This window comes from Callithrix jacchus, chromosome 5 (assembly GCF_049354715.1).
Source record: "Callithrix jacchus isolate 240 chromosome 5, calJac240_pri, whole genome shotgun sequence".
NCBI classification, from domain to species: domain Eukaryota; kingdom Metazoa; phylum Chordata; class Mammalia; order Primates; family Cebidae; genus Callithrix; species Callithrix jacchus.
Window position 1 is genome coordinate 162,746,680 of NC_133506.1, and position 24,538 is coordinate 162,771,217.

The 24,538-nt window shown below is 39.6% G+C and overlaps 1 protein-coding gene and 1 long non-coding RNA gene across 20 annotated transcripts in view; one reads left to right on the top strand and one right to left on the bottom strand.

The window, feature by feature from the left end:
* The window catches only part of ENOX1 (ecto-NOX disulfide-thiol exchanger 1), a 626,515-nt gene that overhangs the window by 420,580 nt on the left and 181,397 nt on the right, over window positions 1–24,538 (bottom strand). For 3 of the 19 annotated variants that reach the window (XM_078375354.1, XM_078375352.1, XM_078375353.1), the window contains 2 exons: window positions 21,060–22,984; window positions 20,191–20,314 (listed from right to left, as the gene is read on the bottom strand). The exons of 15 other annotated variants lie outside the window; for them this stretch is intronic. The gene's annotated coding sequence lies outside the window, so the exon portion shown is untranslated. The remainder of the gene's footprint in view (window positions 1–20,190; window positions 20,315–21,059; window positions 22,985–24,538) is intronic. One more of the 19 variants, XM_035302563.3, reaches the window with a different exon arrangement.
* LOC118153949 (uncharacterized) lies at window positions 11–13,233 on the top strand. The gene is made up of 4 exons (XR_004743790.3): window positions 11–250; window positions 1,216–1,296; window positions 5,182–5,247; window positions 12,769–13,233. It is a non-coding gene; the product is annotated as an uncharacterized LOC118153949 (long non-coding RNA).

The following is a 24,538-nucleotide window of genomic DNA, read 5'->3' on the forward strand; positions in this document are numbered from 1 at the left end:
TAATGTGATATTTTGATGTATGTATACATTGTGAAATGACCAAATCAGGCTAATTAGAATATGTATCACCTGAAATATTTATTTCTTTGCAGTGAGAATATGTGCAAGCCTATCTTTTCCTACAGTGTCTATGTTCCATCCACCTTTCCTTGTCTCCACAGGTACTCCCTGAGACAGACCTTCAGCCTATGGCTCCTTACTGTTCTCCCTACATCTGCTCAGGCCATGCCCTCCTCCGACCCCAAGCAGGGTAAGGCCATTCACCAAACAGCCCTAGAAGGTCTTTCTAAGACATAAGTCTGAAATAAGACACATGGCTTGCCACCGACAGCAGAATATCAACCACTTTCCTTTCTGAAAAAAAAAATCACAGTTTGACACCTACCTAAGAATCCAACTATAATCTTTGCTTCCTGGTCAAACTTGCTGCTTCACCAGCAGGAGAGTCACACGTGGTGCTTCATCACGACTCTGTCTGTGTCTGCTGTTCTCTCATCGCTCCTCTGGCAAACTCCTAAATATCCTTCGGTACTAAAGCTAAGTACTTCAATACTAAAGCTAAGTACTTTAGTACTGCCAACTGTGTTGGCGGGTTCTTGACAGTGAGCTCCATGAGGGCTGGGACCTCTCTTCATCTTTGTCTGCAGTGGCTAGCCCAGGTCTCCCTCTGAATGAACAGGAGGGACAAGACTTCGTTTCTCATAACTGCTGACCTACCTTCTTTCTTGCCCCATTAGTAGCTTACTTTTACTTCTGGCTCAGATTTGGCTTTGGAATTACTTTCAGAATTAACAGCTGATAAGACACCAGGCCCTCACACTCCTGTATTTTCAGTGAGCAGGTGAGAGATTTAAGAAATAGTTAAAGAACAATCAGCCCTGATATCCTGGCTGCTGCTTCTAATGATGCTAAGACCTTCACCTTATAAGATAGATTTAGGGTAAGAGGCACTTGTCAGTCTCAATTTTGCTCCACATGAGGACACACGCAAAAGTACTTTTATGCTTTCCTTTCTTGGTTACAAAAAATTCCACTGTGTTTCAGTTTTCAGCATAGATAAGTTTTCTACTTTCAAATAATCTTCATTGCTTTTCCCTGGCCCATCTCCAACTTCCTAATATTGGGTTTAAAATATGGAACTCAAATTAGGCTCTAACATAGACCTAATCAATGTTGAACAGGGTGAGTGAATTTCATGGTTCTTGCGCTACGCAGGTTCCAGCTAACGCAGCCCCGGATCGTGTTCACCTTCTTGGTAACAGTTCCATATTGCTGACACATCTCCCTGAGTGACAGGTGAGAATGGCTTGTTACCTACAGAGTACCTACATGTCAATTGCAATCTTTATGACGCTGGGGTAGTCTATCAGTAGGCTTTTCTGGAATAATAAAAGCCTCACCTATTGCACAGAACTGTCTAATACACTGACAGTAGAGCTCATCTTGACTTGATGTTTCTATAATTGGAACCCTTAGAGTCAAATCAGAGCTTCAGAAAATTCTCTAAGAGTTTTATTTTTAAACATGTTATATATTTATGTGGGTACATAATAATTTCATTCAAAGTAAAAATAAACACACTTATTCTTCAACTATTAGTTGACACAACTTCATTTTAGAAGCCATAAATACCAGAAACAATGATTTAGATAAACCATGTGGAAATAGTTTTAGGAGGTATCCTCCAATTACATTTATGGAATTCTCTTTGTATTTTCCAAAAAATTGTATAACAGGAAAGACACTTGAAGGCAGAGTGCTTTTTAAATGATCTGCTTTCTAATGAAGCAATGGAAATGGAAACCCAAATTATACTTCTGAAGTGAAATGGGATAAGCTTAGCAAACAATTTCATCTCTAATTAACTCCTTAAAAAATTTCAGTCCAGATTAAGTATGTTTCTGTTAATTTACATACATGGTTAATTTCACCTTCTCATATTGACCTGGTAAAATTAAAACATACAAATGTATCTAAAATATTTTGACCATCTTTAATGATAGGTTGAACATTATCTTATTACAACAAAGTGTATAAATAAGTGCTTTAGAGTGAAAACGTCTGGATCATAGTCTTAGCTCATTGAATCAGTATAAGATCAAAAAAGTTACATTGCTCTTTAAGATTCTCCATTTCTTTTACATGATAATGACAATCGGTAATCGTCATAATGCTCACAACAATCTGCTTCTTTCCTCTGATATGAATGTGGCTGAGAAATCTATAAAACCCTTAAAAAATAAGAAGTAAGATTAAAACACAAGCCTATAATGTGGACAAGTATGATTTCTAAAATATAATCTGACACTTCAGTATAGGGAAACTGAGGTTGAAATTTGAAGTTGAAAGTCCTACTGGAACCTCATTCCCTATATCTCCCCTAAAGATACGGCCTCTGGGCCAATGTTTCCTCATGATGGTATCAGATAGACTGCACTAGTTTCAAGTGTTTGTTCTTGGAGGTGAAATTCTGCTCAGATCCTCCATAAACAAAGGACGAAACAGGGCTGCGCTGGTGACGCCGACGCAGCAGATGCGGGCGCTTCGCACTCTAAGCCTCTATTCCGTGGCCCCGGCAGCAGTCACATGGAACGAAATTCTAAAACCGATGAATGAGATCCAGATATGATTGTTTCCAATCATCAAGTTTTGGTGTTTCTTAACCATGTGCACTTGTCAGAGTTGGGATGAGGGAGAAGTGGTATTTTAATGGCAAACAGCACTGGGGCAGATTTGGAGTTCTAATCCTTGATGGGCTACATATTCAGGAAAGCTCTCCCTTCATTAAACACTTGCATGACGGATAAACAACTAGCTTACAGGTAAACACACTGCGGAGCCCTCCAGAAAACAAGGGAAGCTAACAAAAGATGAAACCTACAAACTAAACCAAAATGCTAAACAAATCCTGAAGCTGGGACCTTCAGGCAGGAAAAAAAAATGACCAAACCAGGCACCCAGAGCTTTGGACACTAATTTAAAAAAGCTAAGGGTCTGCAGAAAAGTAACACTGTTAAGTCTGAGATCCTAAATTCAAATGACTCTAGAAAGAACCTCACCGTCACCAAAAGCCAACAGCCTGTTGCAGAGGAAACAGATAGGAAGCCTACCTGTCCTGTCCCTGCCTACTCTCAGGATAAATACAACAAGAAAATAATTGTCTTCCCTCAGAACCCACAATAGAAGTCCAGATCTCAGATGGTGTGAAGTTTACATTACTTGGGCTGCCAGGAAAACTCCAGGTCAAATAATAACTATTATTAAGGTAGGGCATCACGTTGTCACCCAGGCTGAATTGCAATGGCACAATCCTAGCTCACTCAGTCTTGAACTCCTGGGCTCAAGCAATTCTCCCGTCTCAGCCTCCAAGTAGCCAAGACTATAGGCACATGCCACTATGCCCAGCTATTTTTTTATTTTTTATTTTTTTGGAGAGGTAAGAGTCTCACTATGTTGCCCAGTTTAGTCTTGAACTCCAGGCCTCAATCACCGTATCTTGTCCCCAAAGCACTGGGATCACAGGTATGAGCCATCATGCCTGGCCCAGGCCAAATAATTAAATAAATGCTGCCCTAAGTTGGCTGCTTGTTGAAGTCCTGGTTCCCCACTGAAGGATAGGCAAGACTATTCTGGAAAAAAAAACAATATCCTTAATATACATCCCTCGTAATTCCTACAGATGAAGTTCAGCCAAGTATGAGCTCACAAGCAAACATTAATATAGGCAGGTGAGGAACCAGGCCAACAGCAAGCCACAAATGTAAAAGCTTGATGGCCTCAGGTGTTAGCATTAACTGACACAGAATATAAAATTGTTATGCTCTAAGTGGCTAAAGAGATAAAAGAGAAAAAAATTTTTAATGATCAAAAAACATCCAGTCAGACATAAAAAACAAGAAAATGGATGACTTTAGAAATAAAAAATCTTTTGAAGTAAAAAGCTGAACGATGGGTTATACCACAAATTAGCACACACTTAAAGATCCAGTGAACTAAAAGAAAGACCTGAAGGGGTAACCCCAGATTGTAGTGCAGAGTAACAACGAAAACAAAAACGTAAGTTCGAGGCTGAGGCGTGGGTGACAGAAAATGGGAAGAAACACTACAGTTACAATTGTCTTTATCCAAAGGCACCATAAAGAAAATGAAGAGTTGATCCACAAACACGGGGAGCATGAAATCCAAAAGGGTGCTGCGCAGAATGCACTGAAAATACCTCTATGTCAAAAGATAAAAGAAAGCCCAACAGAGAAATGGGAAATGTCAAAAACAGATATTCAAAGAAGAGGAAGTAGTCAAAAAGCTTATGAGAAAATGCCTCAGATAGTAACCAGGAAAACATAAATTTAAACCAGGAGGTATCATTTGATACCCAGGATTGGGAGAAATTAGAAAAGTTGTGGTTTCCGAATGTTGTACTGGTGGGAATTTAAATTCAGCAGCCACTTTAGACAATAACTTAGCATTATATTTGAAGTTGCACATGCCCATTGGCTAATTATTTCAATGACTAGATGTACTTCTCAGACAACCACCTGCACCTATGTATCACAGACATGTAAGGGCTTAGCAACATTGTTTTTAGCAGCAAAGTAAAAATAAAACACCCAACTATGAACAATTCAAATGATCAAGAGATCATTAAAAACTTTTGAATAGTCATACAGTGGAATCTTTCACAGCAGTGAAAATTAATGAAGTGTAGCTACACAAATAAATACAAATAAAATCTCAGGAAAAAAAATGTTGAATGAAAGAAAAGCCAAATAGAATATGAATCCATCTATATAAACTTCAAAAACACATAAAATAATGTATTGTCTACAGACCACACATGTAGAATCAAACCATAAGACAGAACGTAAAAGGCACAGAGGGGAGGTTTGGCGGGAGAGAGAAAAGGGGCAGCAAACTGGAGAAAAGTGCAGAGGAGGCACTCCGTGCATTGGCAATGCTCTTCAGCCAGGCAGTGCACACACAGGTGTTCGTCTTTCTAGTCTTAGAACATAAATATCTGTTATATGCTTTCTTTTATATGCATGTAATATTTTGTTAAAAGTATTAAAATTCTAAACAGAGCATTGGAGTTGGGAATGAGCAGCAAACCCTGGGAAAAGCTAGAGCTTTGGCCAGATTTGTCTCAGACACGTCCCACCTGCATTTTGTCTCAACCTCTTACAGCTCCCATCCGTGAATGCTGCCACAGGAGTATGTGACAGTCCTGGTGTTGACAACTCAGATTTGGAGGTAACTTTTCCCACGGAAACTTTGAAGGCAAAAGACCAGCCTGGCTTTGACACCTGCACCAAAACACCCCCGTGCCAGGGGACACCTTCTCACAGTAGCCTCCACACGACTAAGCTCCGCAATGGGCGTGACTGGAGGGCCAGCCTGTGGACCACTTAAAAGAGCATCCCAGAGCCTCTCTAGAGGGCCAGTTACCCCTAACGATCACGATGCTCTGGACGTATGTCTCACATGTGTGGTCAACAAGCTCCTATCATTCACCCTAGTTGAAAAAAAAATATTTTGACCAACTTTTTGACTAGATATAAAATGTGAAAGGAGTCCAACAATGTATACAGGTGACAATTCTTGTAATTATATTACTATTTAAATGTTAGTGACTTCTGAATTTAAGAACTGTGTTATTATATGTCAGCTAGTCAATATGTTTACTGAAACATTAGGTCCTTGTAAGCATAACTTAGTGCATACTGCAGTAATTTAAAATCTTGAGCATCTGGGACATGTGAAATATTTGATTAAGTAATTTATGGGAACATTCATGCAGCTTTATTCATAGATACTTTAAAATGCCATTATTGCATTTTTTAAAATAAAAACAAGTATACAAAAAATAGAACAAAGTTCTAAGAAAAAAATCATAGTAAGAACTAGGCCACTAGAGGCTAACAGCTTGATTTATGCTTGTCATTAATAGAATATCAATATCTATTAGAATGTGATTTAATTCCTCAAAATTAGTTTGGTTGGATTTTCACTGTTTTGACATCAGAATGCAGAACTTATTGGTATAGATTTTTCTATGCTGCAAATGCTATCTTAATGAAATATAGAAGGTAGGGAAGGAAGGAAGGAAGAAGGAATTCAGATTTTTCTAAAGACAGGCTACATGATTCAACAAAGCCAATTTAACTTAAGTGCATGGATATTTACCAGACTGCTATCCTCCTTTGCAGAGAAAGGCCCTGAAAACACTAACGTTTATCACAAATTCTCCTAAAGTCAAATTTGGATCTGATACAATCAACGATTCTTTGGCACACTAAAGATCGATCTCAATGAGATATTGGCTTATAATTATTCCTTTGCCAGATACCCACACGAAAACACTTTCATAAATTGTTAGTTTTACTTAATATTCTGCACCCTTCAAGTTCTCAAAAATATCCAGTAACTATCACGTTAGTCATTCAGCAGTATTTCATATAGTAACAGAATAAATGCCAACTAATTCCAAGAACCGCTTGTATACCTGGATTCAAATTTTTACTAATACTTATTGTAGAGAAGACCAGCAGCCTGGAGTCTGACAATGACTCTTCTCTGGAGTGACTTCTCATCTGCTTACGTTCCTATAGGCTATGTGGGCCATTTCACTGGCAATGAAGGGATTCTTCTGCCCAAAATCCATCCTCAGGCCTACATCCTTTCGGGGAGAATAAATGAAAGGAATAAATGATCCCACGGCCTTATCTAGATCATCGATCAGAAATAAAATGGTTTGGAATTGAGGGTGAGTGGGGAGAGAGTGAGCCTGAGATGGCACTGTAGGAGGGCCTTGCTAGGTCTCTGAGGCAGCTGCAACTCTTCCAGTTTTGTTTTCTTGGTTACTCTGTCTGCAGTGAAACCCTTAAAACAAAACAAAAAGAAGCCCTTCGAAGCCTAGCTGGGAGGTGAACAGAATTAAGGAGAGGCTCCAGAGAGTGTCCGTGCTCCGCAGGAATTCAAAACCGTGGCAGTAGCCAACAAGGGCGCCCTCATCTCTCAGGATCCATCTGGATTTGCGATTGTATTTCCCCCCCCCCACTTGCCACCTGCACACATATACAGGCACCCCCTTTGAAGCTACTTATCAGGCTTTCTTCTGTGGAAAGTCTCGGGGAAAATATTAGCTTCCGTAACTTCTCCTCCTTCTCCTGTTGTCAATGACCTGTTTTGTATCAGAGAAGCTACCGCATGAAGTTATGAAGCGCACCAGAACTGGCAGTTCATCCAGGGAAAGCCACCTGGGATTCTGTGCCAGAGTCTAATCCTCTTGCCCACTAGGTCTGGAGTTATCTCTACAAGGTCAGGGAGATGTGCTCCCACCTAAGTGATGCTCTCTGACTGCACCCATCAGTGCCAGGCCCCATTGTGCTCCGATGGGTGAAGGCATATGGTATTGCAAGGCCAAGAGGGCAAAAGAAACTCTTCCGAGACACACAGATACTTCCTGTCTAATACTTCTGCACCATCCAAAGATATGAGGAAGGAGAAGTTCCCTTTCCAGTTTGAAATACGGTATCCGGGAATGTGGTCTAATTCTTTGCTTTGGGTGATAAGTGTGAATGGCAGTGGTAAAGGCAGCAGGTTCCTTCTGTCTACAAACTGAGGTCAGGTCACCCTTTCCTAAAAACTGTTCGCTAGACTGTTCCTGTCTGGTGGAATAGTGTGAGTAAAGATTAGGCTATACACACACATACAATTCCTCAAAATAGTATCTTCATACAAGGAGAGTTATATTTCTAAGAAAGAATGTGTTTGAAAATTACAGGCAATGTAGCAACAATTCCTGAATTATTCTTTTGTTTACTTAGCACTTCAGTTCAAAAGGCTAATTAGTATTTTGTGTCAGTAGTAGGAAGAGTGGGCTGAGGCTGACACAGAACCCACAGTGTCTATCTTTGGCTTACATAGTAGGTGGTTAGGCTATATCAGGCACTGTGTTGCCCTCCCTTTATTATCTCACTGAATTTTCACAACAACCCTGGGAAAGAGGTAATATTATCTCCATTTTGTAAGTGAAGAAACAAACAGAGAGAGAACTTAATGTCTCATGGACCCATAGCTAACTATTGGCAGAGCCAACGTTCAAACACCAGCCTAACTCCAAACCTCACAACCAAAGTCGAACCAATATTTATTAGGAGATGGTGCACGAGGCAGCAGGGAGATTCCTGGCTCCAGCTTTCCTTCAGGAGACTCTGCTTCAAGAAGCATGGGTGATGAAGAGCTTCCAGTTTCCATACCTTTGCATCCCCACAGCTTTCACTCCAAGGCCAAGATTTTCCAGGGCTTCTCTCAGCCCATGTCTAAGCATGGTGGGGTACTAGACCTGACCCACTGCTCTAAAGCTGGGATTCCTCTAATGCTGCACTGTCTAATCTCGTAGACACTAGCCACATGTAACTGCTGAGCATCTGAAATGGGAGTGGAATGACTGAGAAACTGAATATTTAATTTTATTTCAGTTTAATTCATTAAAATCCATGTAGTCACATGTGGCTATTGGCTACCATATTGGACAGCACAGACATAGGACATTTCCGCTACTGCAGAAAGTTCTGTTAAACAGCATTAACCCAAAGAGAAAACTTGCTCAGAGAAATTACCTGGCTGAATGCACAGCTCCAAACAGGAGGTAAAACGGACTTACCTCAGAGGCACTTCCTTTTGAGACAGTAGTCTGAGAAAAACTAGCAGGCACTAAGAAGGTTGTCAGAGGTGAAAAACTCAAGTGGTTTATCAGAGAGGTGGGCGAGGATCTGGAAGGACAGTGGTGTGGATCTCAGATGCCTCAAAGACACCAGGGCTCCCTTGGGTGAACCCACATCTAGGGAAAGAGATGGTGCCTCAGAGAGGAGAATGGCAAACCTAGATCAGAAGGGGCTTAGTGTACCAGATTTTAAGAGGCTGTTAAGTGAGAAGGGAAGCCAGGACCCAAATGAGGTATAGATATTGGATGAATAGAAGTTTGTGGAGCAATTGCAGGTAGAAGGAATTATTTACATTTTCTTTTTCTTTTCTTTTTTTTTTTTTTTTTTTTTTTGGTGTCTCCTGTCTTCTTCCTCCTTGATTATCTAACTCTAATCTCTTTATAAAAACTTATTCTTGTCCTTTTTCTTCATCCTCCAGTCTGCAGAAAAACCTAACTGCAATGAACATTTGATTTCTCTTCTGTATTAGACTTTTATGTTTATTGTTCTCCATACAGATTAAAATTCTTCTTTCTCAAGAAGAGTTAAGTGCTCTTTTAACGTGTATCATGGCCCTCAATTAACAGGCTTTCACAGAGTCATAGGGTCAATAGTAAGAAGAGGTTACACTTTTCACTTTCATCAGAGGTATTTTCATAGGAAAATACTGGCTAACATAAGCTTTATCCTATAAATTAAAATAGTAGTAAAAACCAAATGCACTTAGAAAATATCTATATATAATTTCACTTACTAAAAGAGCTATAATAAAGGCAAAGGTTTTTCTTAAATCAATCAACTTTCAGGGGCTACTTGCAAATTAGTGTCTGTTCTTTTCTTTGCCAGTCATTAGCCTGAATTGGTACCCAAGCCATGACACGAGAAAATAAAGGACTCATATAGACCCTTTTAAATTCTGTAGTCTCAATTACCGTATATGATCTTATTAATTGTTTCTCTGAATTCCTCTGCAAAATGTGCGGAAGTAATGCATTCACATGGAAAGGCAACTGAGTTTTCATATATGGCTTAAAAATACAAACTTCAGCAACACAGATGTTATACCAAATTCTCACTTGCTTACTCCCAGCTAAACTCAATCTCTGAGCTTTAAAAAGATTTTCTAAACTGCCAATGATTAAAAAAAATGACATTATACATTCACAACTGTCTCTGTCATCATTTAGGGCATGTTAATATAGGCTAAACATCTGGGCACAGGGGAAAGGAGCTATTGGGAGCTCTTGGCTACCATGACAACTGAGGTGTACTGTCATTCACAGAGTTCAGCCTCTGCGCATCTGCACTTAACACCACACAGTCCTTCCATTTTTCACCACTTAAAAACAACAATCATCATAGGAAGTAGTGCTTATATGTAGAAAGCTCTTGTTTCTATCCTGCTTTAATCCTGTCGGTAAGACAGATCCTTTCTCTTTGCAGCAATGCAGTTAAATCAGTTTGGATTTTCTGGCTTTAACACAGGGAAGTCCTTCCTCTATTTCTGAGTCACTCAAGAGATGGCTCTTAATGAAAAAGTCTTAATGAAAAGGATGAAAATAACCCATCATTATTTTTTCTATAAAGTACCCTCCTTTCTGTGTGTTCAAAATTTTATCAACATTCTAAAGAACATAGAGCATGGGCAATAATAATCAGAGATTCCGTGTGTCAATGTTTTCTGAATGACAGATGTACAACATACTTTAGAAATACTATTTTTCATTCATTCTTCAAAACTGCTTATAATTAATATTATTATTTAGGTCTTATACTTTGGAAAATTAAAATATGGAGAGAGGTACAACAACATTCACACTGTACTAAGTGCCTATGCTCAGGCAACGGGAATGTAATGGTAAGAATGACAGCATGCCCCACCCTTATGGGGTGTATTAGTCGGTTCTCACACTGCTCTATAGAACTTCCTGAGACTGAGTAATTTATGAAGAAAAGAGGTTTAATTGACTCACAGTTCCACAGGCTTAACAGAAAGTGTGGCTGGGAGACCTCAGGAAATGTACAATCATGGCGGAAAGCAAAGAGGAAGAAAGCATGTCTTTCCAAGGTGACACGGGGGCAGCGGGGGAGAGCCACACACTTATCAGACAATCAGATCTCACGAGAGCTCACTCACTATTTAGGAGAACAGCAAAGGCAAAGTCTGCCCCCATTAGCCCATCACCTCCCACCAGGCCCCTTCTCTGACACGTGGAATTACAATTTGAGATGGGATGTGGGTGGGAACACAGAGCCAAATGATATCATGGTGCTTACCATCCATGGGCAAGAAAGGGAAACAAAGGGCCACTGACAGAGGTGGGGATGGAATCTAAACCTGACTTCAAAGTGCATACCAAAACCTCGGGTCTGACTGACTTCTAAACCAAAAGCCTTGGAGTCATTTTTTTTTTTTTTTTGAGACGGAGTTTCGCTCTTGTTACCCAGGCTGGAGTGCAATGGCGCCATCTCGGCTCACCGCAACCTCCGCCTCCTGGGTTCAGGCAATTCTCCTGCCTCAGCCTCCCAGTAGCTGTGATTACAGGCGTGCGCCATCATGCCCAGCTAATTTTTTGTATTTTTAGTAGAGACGGGGTTTCACCATGTTGACCCGGATGGTCTCGATCTCTTGACCTCGTGATCCACCCGCCTTGGCCTCCCAAAGTGCTGGGATTAATCATCTTTTCCTGTCACACACAACATACCCAATCCATCAGCAAATCAGGCTAGCTCTGGCACAAAATCAATCCAGATTACAACCACATCTAACCCACCCAGGTCAAAATCACAGCCATCTCTCCACTGGATTATTGTCTCTACTCGTAACTAACCTCTCCATTTCTAACCCTTTCTCTATTTATTCTGTTCTCAAGACACAGCCATTTGGGTCTTGTTAAAATGTTTTGTCAGACATGTCACTCTTCTGCTCAAAACCTTGCAGTCTCCCGTGTCACTCAGAGAAAAAGCTGAGTCCTTCCATCAGCCTGCAGGGCCCTGTGCGACGTGGGTCTGGGTCACTGCATCTTTTGCTGCTTACCCTCTGGCTCGCTCTTTTACAGCCCACAGGCTTCTCTACTGTTCCTCAAACATATCTGGCCTCTTCTCCTATCAGTGTCCTCTACTTGCTGTTCCCTCTGCCTAGAACTCTTATCCCTTCCAAGTGGTACCAGCTTAGCAAGGCGCGTTCTGCCCGTATTTATGACAGCAAGCGTCCTCCAGCCATCCCATTCTCCCTTCCCCGTCTCATCACCTTCTGTAGCACACATCACCAGCTGACATATGTTTTACATGTTTAAAGTGTTCAGTGGCTGCCTCTTGTGTCTCCCAGCTCCACAGAGCTGACTGTGCTCATCTTTTCCCAGCCTCCCAACCCCTGATACCACATTGCTAGCCTGAAATCAGCTTTGATCAGCTAACATTACAAAGTAGGCCTTTAAAGAAAAAAAATGACAACCAAATTAGTGTACAGCACTGTCCTCCTAAGGACACACAGCCCCCTCCAACGAGAAGATGTGCTGCATGAAGCAGCGTTTTCGTCTATTTTGCTCCATGCTTTCTCCACAGAACCTTGGTGATTGGCAGATCATAGGAGCAAGATAACTGTTTGTCAAATGAGTGAACATTTTATCATTTCTCCCATCCTCAAGCAGATTGAAAGTACTAGTACCAGAGCTCCACTCCTCCATTTTCAGAACTGCTCTAAGCACATTCTGTGCTTTAGAAAGCGTGGCCGTTTTCCTGATCCTACTCCATCTGTTCCTAACACAGGTTTCTCTCCACTTGCATGGTCTATGGGCAGAAAACACAAGGATTTCCAGTGCCCCCTAGTCCCTGCACATGCCTCTAACTCACATATGACAAAGCAATACATTGGGGAAAGCTTGACAAAGCGGGTTTTTCATTTTTATTGCAACTTGCTAAAACAAATATTAAACTACAGATGATGAAGTGCGCTATGTTCAAACCTGTAGAAAAATGTTGTTAAAACTGTGGGTCGTGTTTAACAAGACCCCTTTAAAAACAAGCTGTTTAGAATGTAAAACTGTTTTTTTTGTTTTGTTTTTAGGATCCAAGGAGCAGTTTAACAGAGGCTCTAAAGGCAACAGCACCTGATAAGGATCTGCAGAGGAAACATGTTATTCTGTCACATACATGGAGGATAACTCTTTGGTAAGTAAAGAGAAAGAATGTCACTGACCCACTTCAATGTGTTAACAGGACCTTAATTCAGTTTAAGTGGGAATTCTAGAATGTTCTGAGCTTCATGAACACCATGGAGGGAAGAGGTCAGAATTCTGTGGGGCAGGTGGGAAAGTCTGTGATTAAGGATAACAATCAAAGTATTGAACTAGGAGAAAAAAGGGGAAGTAGATGGCTTAAGCCTCCACCGATCATGCTTCCTTCAGGAACACAACATTGGACAACTATTCACACAAAAAGCACCTTCAAAAGAACAAAAAGTCACAGTACCTGGTTTTAAATTTCTATCACTGAAAGAGGCACGGAAGAAGGTAGAAAAGACACTATTGAATTGCTGATGCCACCCCTTCCCCATCCCCTGGCAGTACATCCTGCCATCACTGCACTCTCCCTTCCCCAAACACACACTTGAAAAAGGGAGAGTGCAGTGATAGTGGGATTTTGCTTTGAAACTCAGTGCTGCCCTGTCACAGAGGAAAGCAACATTAGGCAGAATTCAACTGGCACCCACAGAGGGAGCATTTAGATTGGCCCTAACCAGAGAAAAATCATCCACTCCAGTGGTCAGAACTTGAGTTCCAGCAAGCCTCATCGCTGCAGGCTACAGCGCTGTAGAGAGCTCAGTAAACTTGAAAGCAGTCTTGGCCAAACAGACTGCAAAGGCAAGTTCTGGTGCTTTGCTGGGCCCACAGCAGTGGACCCGAGGGGCATGTGACCTAGCAAGACACCAGCCAGTATAGCCAAAGGAATGCGAGCACCACTCCTCCACCAACCCCAGGTAGCACAGCTCACAGCTCTGGGAGAGATTCCTTACTTCTGCTTGAGGAGAGAAGAAGGAAGAGTAAATACTTTGCAAGTCCAAGTTGAGGACTTGCAACTTGGATACCAGCTCAATCACAGGAGACTAGGACATTAGGCAGAGTCCTGAGGCCCCCATTCCAGGCCCTGGCACCTGGATAACATTTCTAGACAGATTCTGAACCAGAAGAAAAAAAAAACTGGTCTTGGGTGATTCATCACATGCTGGCTAAGGAGCACTTTGGCTCTGACTAATCGGCAGGAGGACACAGGCACTACTCACTGTGAGCTTCGGGTAAGACTCAGAGACATGCTGGCTTCAGGTGTGGCCCAGGATATTGCCAGCTAAAGAGGCTATCGGGAAGGACCCCTTATGCTTGAGAAAAGGAAAGGGACGAGTAAAGGAGACTTTGTCTTGCAATTTGAGAACCAGCTCCATCACAGTAACACAGTGGGGTAGAGCACCAAGCAAGTTCTGGTGGTCCTTAATTCTGGGGGTTGACTCTTAGACAGCATTTCTGGACCAGCACTGGCCAGAGAGAAGTTCACTGCCCTGAAGAAAGAGTTCTAGGCTGGCAGTATTGACCACAAGTTGAATGAAGAACGCTTGGGTCTTGAAGGAACAGTGTGGTAGCCAGGCAGTACTCCCTGCAGGTCTGGAGCAGCAGAGGCCATGGGGAAAGACTCCTCTGCTGGGGAAAAGGAGAGGGAAGATTCAGGAGGACTTTCTCTTGTGGCTTGGGTGCCAGCTTAGCTACAGTAGAATAGAGCATCAGGTAGATTACTAAGGCTTCCAACTCCAGGCCCTGGCTCCAGGACAGCATCTCTAACCTGGGTGGAGCTTGCTATCCTAACAGGAAGAACACAAACTTGGCTGGCTTTACCACCTGCTGATTATAGAGCCCAAGGGCCTTGAGTGAACTCAAGTGGTAGCCAGGCTGAAGTGGCTACTGCTGGCCTTCAGCAAGATGAAGTGCTATGCTGGCTTCAGGTTTCACACAACACAGACCAAATAATGGTGGCCACAGGGATGCTTACATCACCCCTCTTCTAGCTCCAGGCAGCTCAGCATAGAGAAAGTCTCTGTTTGTCTGGGAGAAAGTAAGGGAATAAAATAAGAGTCTGTGCCTGGTCATCCAGATAATTCTTCCAGATCTTATCCAAGACCACCCAGGTGATAGTTCTCTGAGTCTGCAAGAGTCACAGCATTACTGGACTTGGGGTGCCCTCTAATGCAGATATGGCTGCAATGACCAAAAACTTACAACTCTAACATCCCTTCACATACCTGGAAGACCTTCCCAAGAAGGACAGGTACAAACAAGTCCAGACTATGAGGATGACAATAAACACCTAACTCTTCAATGACCAGACGGGATGAATCTCCACAAGCATTAAGACCATCCAGAAAAGCATGACCTCACCAAATTAGCTAAACAAGGAACCAGGATTATATCCAGGGGAGAGAGAGAAATGTGACCATTTAGACGGAGAATCTGTTCTGAGGAAACTCAATGAAATTCAAGGTAGCACAGAGGAGAAATTTAGAATACTGTCTAATTAACAAAGAGATTGAAATAATTAAAAAGAAGCAAAAAGAAATTCTGGAGCTGAAAAATGCAGTTGACACACTGAAGAATGCGTTACAGTCTCTTAACGGCAGCATTAATCAAGCAGAAGACAGAATTAGTGACCTTGGAGACAGACTTATTGGAAAATACACAAAGGAGACAAAAGAATGAAGCATGCCTTCAAGATCTGAAAATAACCTCAAAAGGGAAAATCTAAGAATTATCAGCCTTAAAGAAGAGGTAGAGAGAAAGAGAGATGGGGTAGTAAGTTTATCCGAAGGGAAAACAACACAGAGTTTCCAAACCTAGAGAGAGAGACAGATCAACATTCAAGTACAAGAAGGTTACAGAACACCAAGCACATTTAACCGAAATAAGATGACCAAGACATTTAATAATTAAACTCCCAAGGGTTAAGGATTAAAAAAAAGATTCTAAAAGCAGCAAGAGAAATGGAATAACATATAATGGAGTTCCAATACATCTGTTGGCAAACTTCTCAGTGAAAACTTTATAGACCAGAAGAGAGTGACATGACATATTAAAAGTGTTTACGGAAAAATCTTTTTATCTTAGAATAGTATATCCAGAGAAATATCCTTCAAGTAGGAAAGAGAAATAAAGGAGCAATAAACTATACAAACATATAGAAGTTAAACAGTAAGCTCCTAAATGACTGGTGGGTCAATAAAGAATTATGAGGAAAATTTTAAAATTTCTTGAAATAAATAATGAAAGAAATGCAATACACCTAAACCTCTTAAATACAGCAAAAGCAGCACTAAAAAATAAAATTTGTAGCTATAACAGCCTACATCAAAAGAGTAGAAAAACTTTAAATAAATAACCCACTGATGCATCTTAATGAGCTCAAAAAGCAAGAGCAAACTTAAATCTCAAATTAGAAGAAAATAATAATCAGAGCAGAAATAAATAAAAGTGCAACGAGAAAAGCAATACAAAAGATCAATGAAATGAAAAGTTGGTTTTTTGAAAAGATAAACAAAATTGACAAACCTTTAACCAGACTAACAAAAAGAGGGAAGACCCCAAATAAATAAAATCTGAGCTGAAAATGGAGACAATATAATGTATAGACATTCAAAGGTCCATTAGAGGCTGCAATGAGCCACTATATGCCAATAAATTGGAAAACCCAGAAGAAATGAAGACATTCCTAGACACATACAACCTATCAAGATTGAACCTGAAGAAATTCAAAACATGAAGACCAATAAGTGATGAAATAAAGTCATAATAAAAGGTCTCTCAGCAAAGAAGAGCTCTTGACCAGATGGCTTCAGTGCTGAATTTTACACAATAATGAAGAAGAACTAATTCCAATCATATTCAAACAATTCTGAAAAATAGAAGAGGAGGAAATACTTCCAAACTCATCCTATGAGGCTGGTATTTCCCTCATACCAAAGCCAGACAAAGATACATCAAAAACAAAAACCATAGTCCAATATCCCTGATGAATATCGATACTAAAATCCTCAAAAAAATACTTGCAAACTGAATTCAGCAACACATTAAAAAAGGTAATTCATCATGACCATGAGGGATTTATCCCTAGAATTCAAAGATGGTTCAACATAAGCAAATCAATCAATGTGATACATCATATGAACAGAATGAAGGCTAAAAACTAAATGATCATTTCAATTGATGTGAATAAGCATTTGATAAAGTTCAACATCCCTTCATGTTAAAAACCCTCAAAAACCTAGGTATTAAGGAATATGCCTCAATACAATAGAAGTCACACACAACCAACCAATAGCTAGTATTACACTGAATAGAGAAAAACTGACACCCTTTCCTCTAAGGTCTGGAACATGACATAGATGCCCACTTTCACCGCTGTTATTCAACACAACTGGAAGTTCTAGCCAGAGCAATCAGACAAGAGAAAGAAATAAAGGGCACCCAAATTAGAAAGGAAGAAGTCAAATTATTTTGGTTGCAGATGATATGATCTTATATTTGGAAAACCTCAAGACTTTACCACAAACTTTAGAAATGATAAATTTCAGTAAAGTTGCAGAATACGAAATTAATACTCAGTGATCAGTACTGTTTCTATATGCCAACAGCAGACAATCTGAAAAAGAAATCTAGAAAGTAATCCAATTTACAACAGATACAAATAAAATGAAATCCACAGAAACTGTGTATTTCACAAAAATGTGAAAGATATCTACAATGAAATAAAATACATATGAATCATGTATTTTACAAAAATATCTACAACAAAAACAATAAAATACTGATGCGAGAATTGAAGAGAACACAAAAAATGCAAAGCTATTCCATGTTCATGGGCTGGAAGAATCAATATAGTTAAAATGTCCATACTACTCAAAGCAATCTACAGATTCAATGTAATTGCTGTCAAAATACCATTGACATTCCTCACAAAAATAGGAAAAACAATCCTAAAATTTATATGGAACCACAAAAGATCCAGAGTAGCCCAAGCTATACTGAGTAAAAAGAACAAAAGTAAAAGAATCACATTATCTGACTTCAAATTATACTACAAAGTTTTAATAACCAAACAGCATGGTACTGGTATAAAAACAGATACACAGACCAATGAAACAGAACAGAGAACCCAGAAACAAATCCACACATCTACAGTAAACTTATTTTTGGCAGAGATGTCAAGAACATACATTGGCGGAAAGTCCAGGCTCTTCAATAAATGGTGCTGGAACAACTGGATACCCATGTAGAAGAAAGAAACTAGACCCCTATCTCTCACCATATACAAAAACCAAATCACAATGGAGTAAAGACTAAAATCTAAGACCTCAAACTATAAAGCTACTACAAAAAAACATTGAGGAAACTCTTCAGGACATGAGACTAGGCAAAGATTTCTTGAATAATACCCTATGAGCACAGGCAACCAAAGCAAAGATAAACAAATAAGATCACACCAAGTTAAAAAGCTTCTGCACAGCAAAGGAAACAATAAAAGAAGTGAAGAAACAACTCAAAGAATGGGAGATAGTATTTGCAAACTATCCTTCTGATAGGTATTAATAACCAGAATACAGAAGGAGCTCAAACAGCTCTCTAGGAAGAAATCTAATAATCCAGTTAAAAACGGGCAGAAGATCTGAATAGACACTCCTCAAAAGAAAATATACATGACTATGAAAAGATTCTCAATATCACTGACCATCAGAGAAACACAAATCAAAAGTACAGTGAGATATCATGTCACCCCAGTTTTATCCAAACGTCAGGCAACAGATGTTTGCAATGATGTGGAAAAAAGGGAGCACTTGTACACTGTTGGTAAGAATGTAAATTAGTATAACCACTAGGGAGGAGAAATTGGAGGTCCCTCAAAAAAACTAAAAATAGAACCACCATATGATTTAGCAATCCCCACTGTGAGATATACCCAAGAGAAAGGAAATGGGTATTTCAAAGAGATATCTGCACTCTCATGTTTATTGCGGCACTATTCACAACAGCCAGGCTTTGGAAGTAACCTATGTGACCATCAACAGACAAATGGGGTACATCCACACAAGGAAGTACTATTCAGCCATAAGAAAGAATGAAATCCTGTCATCTACAACAAAAATGGGTGCAAAGGAGGTCATTATATTAGGTGAAATAAGCCAGGAATGGAAGGACAAACTTCTCATGCTCTCATGTATTTGTGGAATTTAAAAATTAAAACAATTGTACTAATTAATTTAGGGCATAGAACAATGATTACCAGAGACTGGGAAGAATAGTAGGGGCAGGGGGAAGGGGGATAGTTAATGGGTACAAAAATATAATTAGATAGAATGAATAAGATCTTGTATTTGATGGCAGGGCATGGTGGCTCAGGCCTGTAGTCCCAGGACTTTGGGAGGCCAAAGTGGGCAAATCACTTGAGCCCAAGAGTTCGAGACCAGCCTGGGCCACATTGGAAAACCCCATCTCTACCAAAAATAGAAAAATTATCAGAGCGTGGTGGCATGTGCCTGTAGTCCCAGCTACTTAGGGAGGATCACTTGAACCCGGGAAGTGGAGGTTGCAGTGAACTGAGACAGTGCCACTATACTCCAGCCTGCGTGACAGAGCGAGACCCTCTCTCTGTCTCTCTCTCTCTCTCTCTCTCTATATATATATATAATATATATGATATATAATTATTTTATATTATATATTATACATATTATATATACATATTTTTTATATATTATACATATATTATATATACAATTCTATATATTATATATGTATAGTATTTGACAGCATAACAGGGTGACTATAGTCAACAATAATTTATTATACATTTAGAAAAATAAGAGTGTAATTGGATTGTTTGTAACAAAGAAATAATAAATGCTTGAAGAGATGGATACCTCATTTACCCTGATGTGATTATTATGGATTGTATGCATATATCAAAATATCTTATGTATCCCATAAATGTGTATACCCACGATATACCCACAAAAATTAAAAATTAAAAAAAACCCAGAGTACTGGCCTGGGCCTAGAGTGTACAGACAGAGTTTGTGCTTATTGTGCATAGAGTTTCCTTCTTTATTAATCAAGCTTGGTTTTCCTTTCTTTAGAGTTATCAATATACCCTAAGTAATTTATTTGTAACTGCACAGTTTGTTGATTAAAAGTTCCCTACAATTTTCCTTATTTTCAAATATTACCCTAAGTTAACACATTCATGGGAGCAAAGCTACAAAAATGTTAGTCTGGCCACACAGCAAACCCTCACTTGATGTGCGTTTAGTGCTTACAAATCCCCAGATATATGAGATACGTTATTTCATATCATCTTACCAATAATTTTGTAGAGCAAATATTGTAAATCTCAAATATTACAATACTCATGAGTGTAGATAAGTATTAAAAACTGAAGCTCACAGAGGTTTGCTCACCAATTAGGACAAATACAGTTGCTGAAGTCCCATCCTGCAGACTCAAGACCCTCTTGCTCTTTCTACCGTGTGATGCTGAGTCTCTTGAAGGGAAGTTTGGAATCGTCAGAGGTGTATGTCAGGCCTGGGTAGATACAAGGGTGCTCTGATGAAGCCTCTGGCTTTCTTTTTTTAGAATAACAAAAAATATTTTACTAAAACATAAGATTTGCAGAAGTTTCCAGACAAGCCATACAAAATGGTCACAAGCTTTTTTCGAAGAGGGGAATCTACACTTGACAGCAAAGTCACGTGTTATTAGTGAGGGTGAGGGCTGTGATGTTTGTTTAATGTTCCCATTTTGGTTCAGACAACCAAGCTTGTCCATCTACAGCGTCTAAATAAAGTTAGACTTGGCTAGAGACCATATTCTAAATACCTGGTTAGCTGCTTTTAACCAATGCAATTAGATCACCATAAAAGGGGGAAAGGAGCCCATAAAATTAAAATAAATCTCCCCCCTCAAAAAAATAAAGAAAAACACCCACACCCCTGCAGCTAACCTGACAAGTACCCTCATTCACAGTGCTTTATACTTAAACCAGGATGGGGGAAATGAGTAAAAGCAGGAAGGGGCGGCTGCTTTGAAACCTTTCACAACAATCCAGATGATACTTCTAGCCTCTGCTCATGCTTTACAACAGTGAAGCAGGACGAGACATAGATTTGCTAATGTGCATTTAATCACCAAAGGCCTGAAGATGTCTGGGCTTTTTTATTCTGTAATGTTTCTAAGACTGTGGTCTGCATCTCTGGGTATTATCTGTCTAAGCGTTTCTTGAGCTCAGGGAGTTGCAATGGCTTAAGGCTGGAAGCACCAAGTCACTGACCTGAAATGGCAGGGGCAGGAGACCCTCTGACTTGCATGTATGCTGTAGAATGGCCAGGAATTATTCCATCACGTGACACCACTTTACAGTATCTTCCTTTGTTATGTGTTCCTGAAAAATGCTTTAGAAATATATCCTCTTCACTACTAAAGACACCTCAGTAATTGACTCCTTAATTCAATAAATGAAAGAATCATTATTTTGAGGTCTGAGAATGGGTTTGAGGATGGGGAGGGTGAGGTACCATTTCTGGTTGAATTTCCTGAGAATAAGAACACTGGACTTTAAACAATATATGACTTTTTCCCCAAAATTTAAGTTATGTCTATTATATTTAGTGTCACATATATTTTAATTATTACATAAAAAATATTGTGTTAGATGTCAAAGGATATAAAGATGAATAAGAGATCGTTTCTTCCCTCAAGGAATCACCAATCCAATGAAAAGATGAAACGCATCTTTCTAGAATACTTTTCTCTGTGCTTACCTCCGTTAAAGGAGTACACTGACTTTTATACAGCTTCTCCTCGATAGCTGAGGGCCATCATTCTGAGCCAGCTGCTGTGCTAGGCCACAGCAATAAGCACAGTCACAGCTAGAAATGAGTGTGACAGGAGCTCAGGGCTACTGTTTATAGGAGTTAACCAAGAACTACCTTCTCCCATCTCAAATGGGGTGGGTGAGGAACTAGACAGATAACAGATATAAATACCCGCAATGGCAGTTTGCTTTCTGGTCTTTTTCCTTTCTCCTCCCATCCTATATATGAACCAAAGACCTGCTTTATGACTAATGTGCTTTGAACCAGCACAAAACTGCCGCTCGCCATCACTGAGGTACAGGTAGCAACAGCTGAAGGCCTTTCCTGTTGGGCACCTTGAGGAGTGTCCAGGGCTGACCTCAATGTTACTCCTTATTGCCAGGCTCCTCTAACGTCAGTGGCAGCTACCCGCCTCGCTTCCATGACTTGAATTTCGACACCAACTTGCATCACCCCTTCTAAGTTCTGCCAGTTATTCTGCTATTCAGAACTCTCTGTTCTCAAATTACAATGTGTATAAAATGTGCAGCACAGTGCCTGACACAGAGCAGGCACTCAGTAAGTGCTGAAGCCCTTTGCCCTGTATTTTTTAGTCCAATCTTTGATCTGACATTTTTCCTTGTCTCTGTGTCTTTTTACAATCAGGTGGATATGCATAGATACTTGTCTTCTTTATGGTCAGCAAACCAACAGATCATAATCTAGTACTTTCTATTTGTACATATCTGTGAATAAAGCTTCTTTTTCTTTTACCCCTGCATGAGAAATGCATTAGCTTCCCTATACCTTAATAACTCATTTGCAACTGTATAGTTGGCTAGCTTAAAGGTTCTTTATTATTTTCATAAATGTTCTCCACCCAGTGGTTCTAATTTAATAAATTCGTCACTTTGGCTGTATCTGTATTTTGTAAATAGTTTATGTTCAGTATAATGAATAATTCTGGGTCTGAGTTATGTGATTGTGGATATACAATTTCACCACCATTCTGATGCTGCCTCCTCTCATCTAATGGTGACAACCTAAGAGATAGATTCAAATCTAAAAGGCAAAGCAATTATAAATTACAGCACATGTAGCATCTAACTATTTTTCCACATCTAATGTCATACATGCAATTGGAAAAACGTTCTTTTGTTATTTGTAAAATAAACCATGACATTTTATTTTTATTTTCACTTCCACTTAGGCTCTCATTAAAGCTTGTACACATATTATCATTGCAGTGAAAGGTAACAACTTCATTATTATGGCATAACAATTAATGTAAGGTGTGTCAACACAAACATTTAAAATGACCGTTACAAATATGAGAAAAACATTAATCCACTACTAGGGACTTACTGCATTTATGTAGGATTTTTTCCCATCTTCTGTTCATCTGGAGAAAAGCAAGGTAAATTAATCTTTTGTTTTATCAGGAAATAACTTCCTATTTCTCCCTAAGTTTTGAAATTTTGCAATTTCTCGTAAGTATAAAAGAATCTCAGCATTTCACTTTGACCCATTTCAAATTTGTGTGGCAGATTTCCAAATGCTGGGAATTGCAAAGTGCCTGTCCTTAGCACATGATATCCACCATCTGCCCTGGCCATCAGGATAGGTCCAGATAGTTCTCTAACGTAATATTATAAAGTCAAAGCACTCTTGGCATTTATGTAATATTTTCGCAACATTTTGCAGGTGACAAATAAATTCTAACTTTTCAAACTGGGGCTTATCTAATTATATGCATGGGAGCACTTTTCTTGTGCTGTGTATTCAACTGTGTATACTTGTACCTGCTCACTCATCCCCCACACCCACCCCATACAATCTGTCCAACTAAGATTGGATCATGTGAGAGTGCAGAAAGGCTAAAAGTTTGGTACGCATTCAAAATGATATTTTTAAGTACTTATTCAACATTTCTTAGGTGGAGTTGGGCAAAACTTAAATATTAAGTATGTCTCTTCATGCCTAGTTAATAAACAGGGTTAGTTCATGCACTAAATGAACATATCACTTTCACTTGCGTCAGTCATTTCACAATTTTGTGATTCTCATTAAGGGACAGCATTAGTTATTCATATTTAGGAGGGCGGAGGTGACTCACAGATATGGTTACAAAGTTACAAAACAGATTGCAAAGTTCTTTTATTTACTTTCATGTTGTTAAAACATTTCTCACTTTTCCCTATTTCTTTGTTCAGTCCAGTTTTCTCTTATGACTTACCAAACCCGGAAATGCTTGGAAAGTACAGTAACAACTTTTAAACTTAATATTAAAAACAAATCACTCATTGCCAATAAACACACCTATGTAAAATACTACTCAGTGTAAGAATTTCAGCTGACAGTGACCTGTCAAATTCAGGCAATTCTCAAATAGGATGGTGGTGGTGCTTCTTGTCACACTGTGCAAAATATTCAACAGAGAGTTCAGGATGCCAGTGATTTTTTGTTACTATCATAAAAGAATTCAATAAAGATAGTTCGACAACGGCAGCAACTCTTACTGTTCTCTCCTTCCTATCCCACTGTGGGGGCCTTGTAATAAATTTTGCTTGCAAATTGCCTAAGTGTAATATGTGGAAAGCTAAGTTAACAGGTGCCATGTTTCCCGTTTATACCCCTGATGTTCCAAGACAAGGTGCCTGGGGAAACTGCCATTCCTTAATCCAGCTCTGCTCACCCAGACATAGACATGCGCCATCAATCCATGTGTTAGGCATTAAGAATTACAATAGTATAAAGAACAGTCCTTTGGTGTACATGTTTAAATGTGAAACGTTAAATATACACTGAAGGATTCAAATCAAGGATCTGGCAAACATGACTCTATTCCACATCTGGTTCAGCCTTGTCTAGATGTCAGAATGCATCCGTCATTTTGGATTCATGTATAATGACAGAAATCAAGTCATGACCCATGTGGTCTCCAAAGGCTACTTAC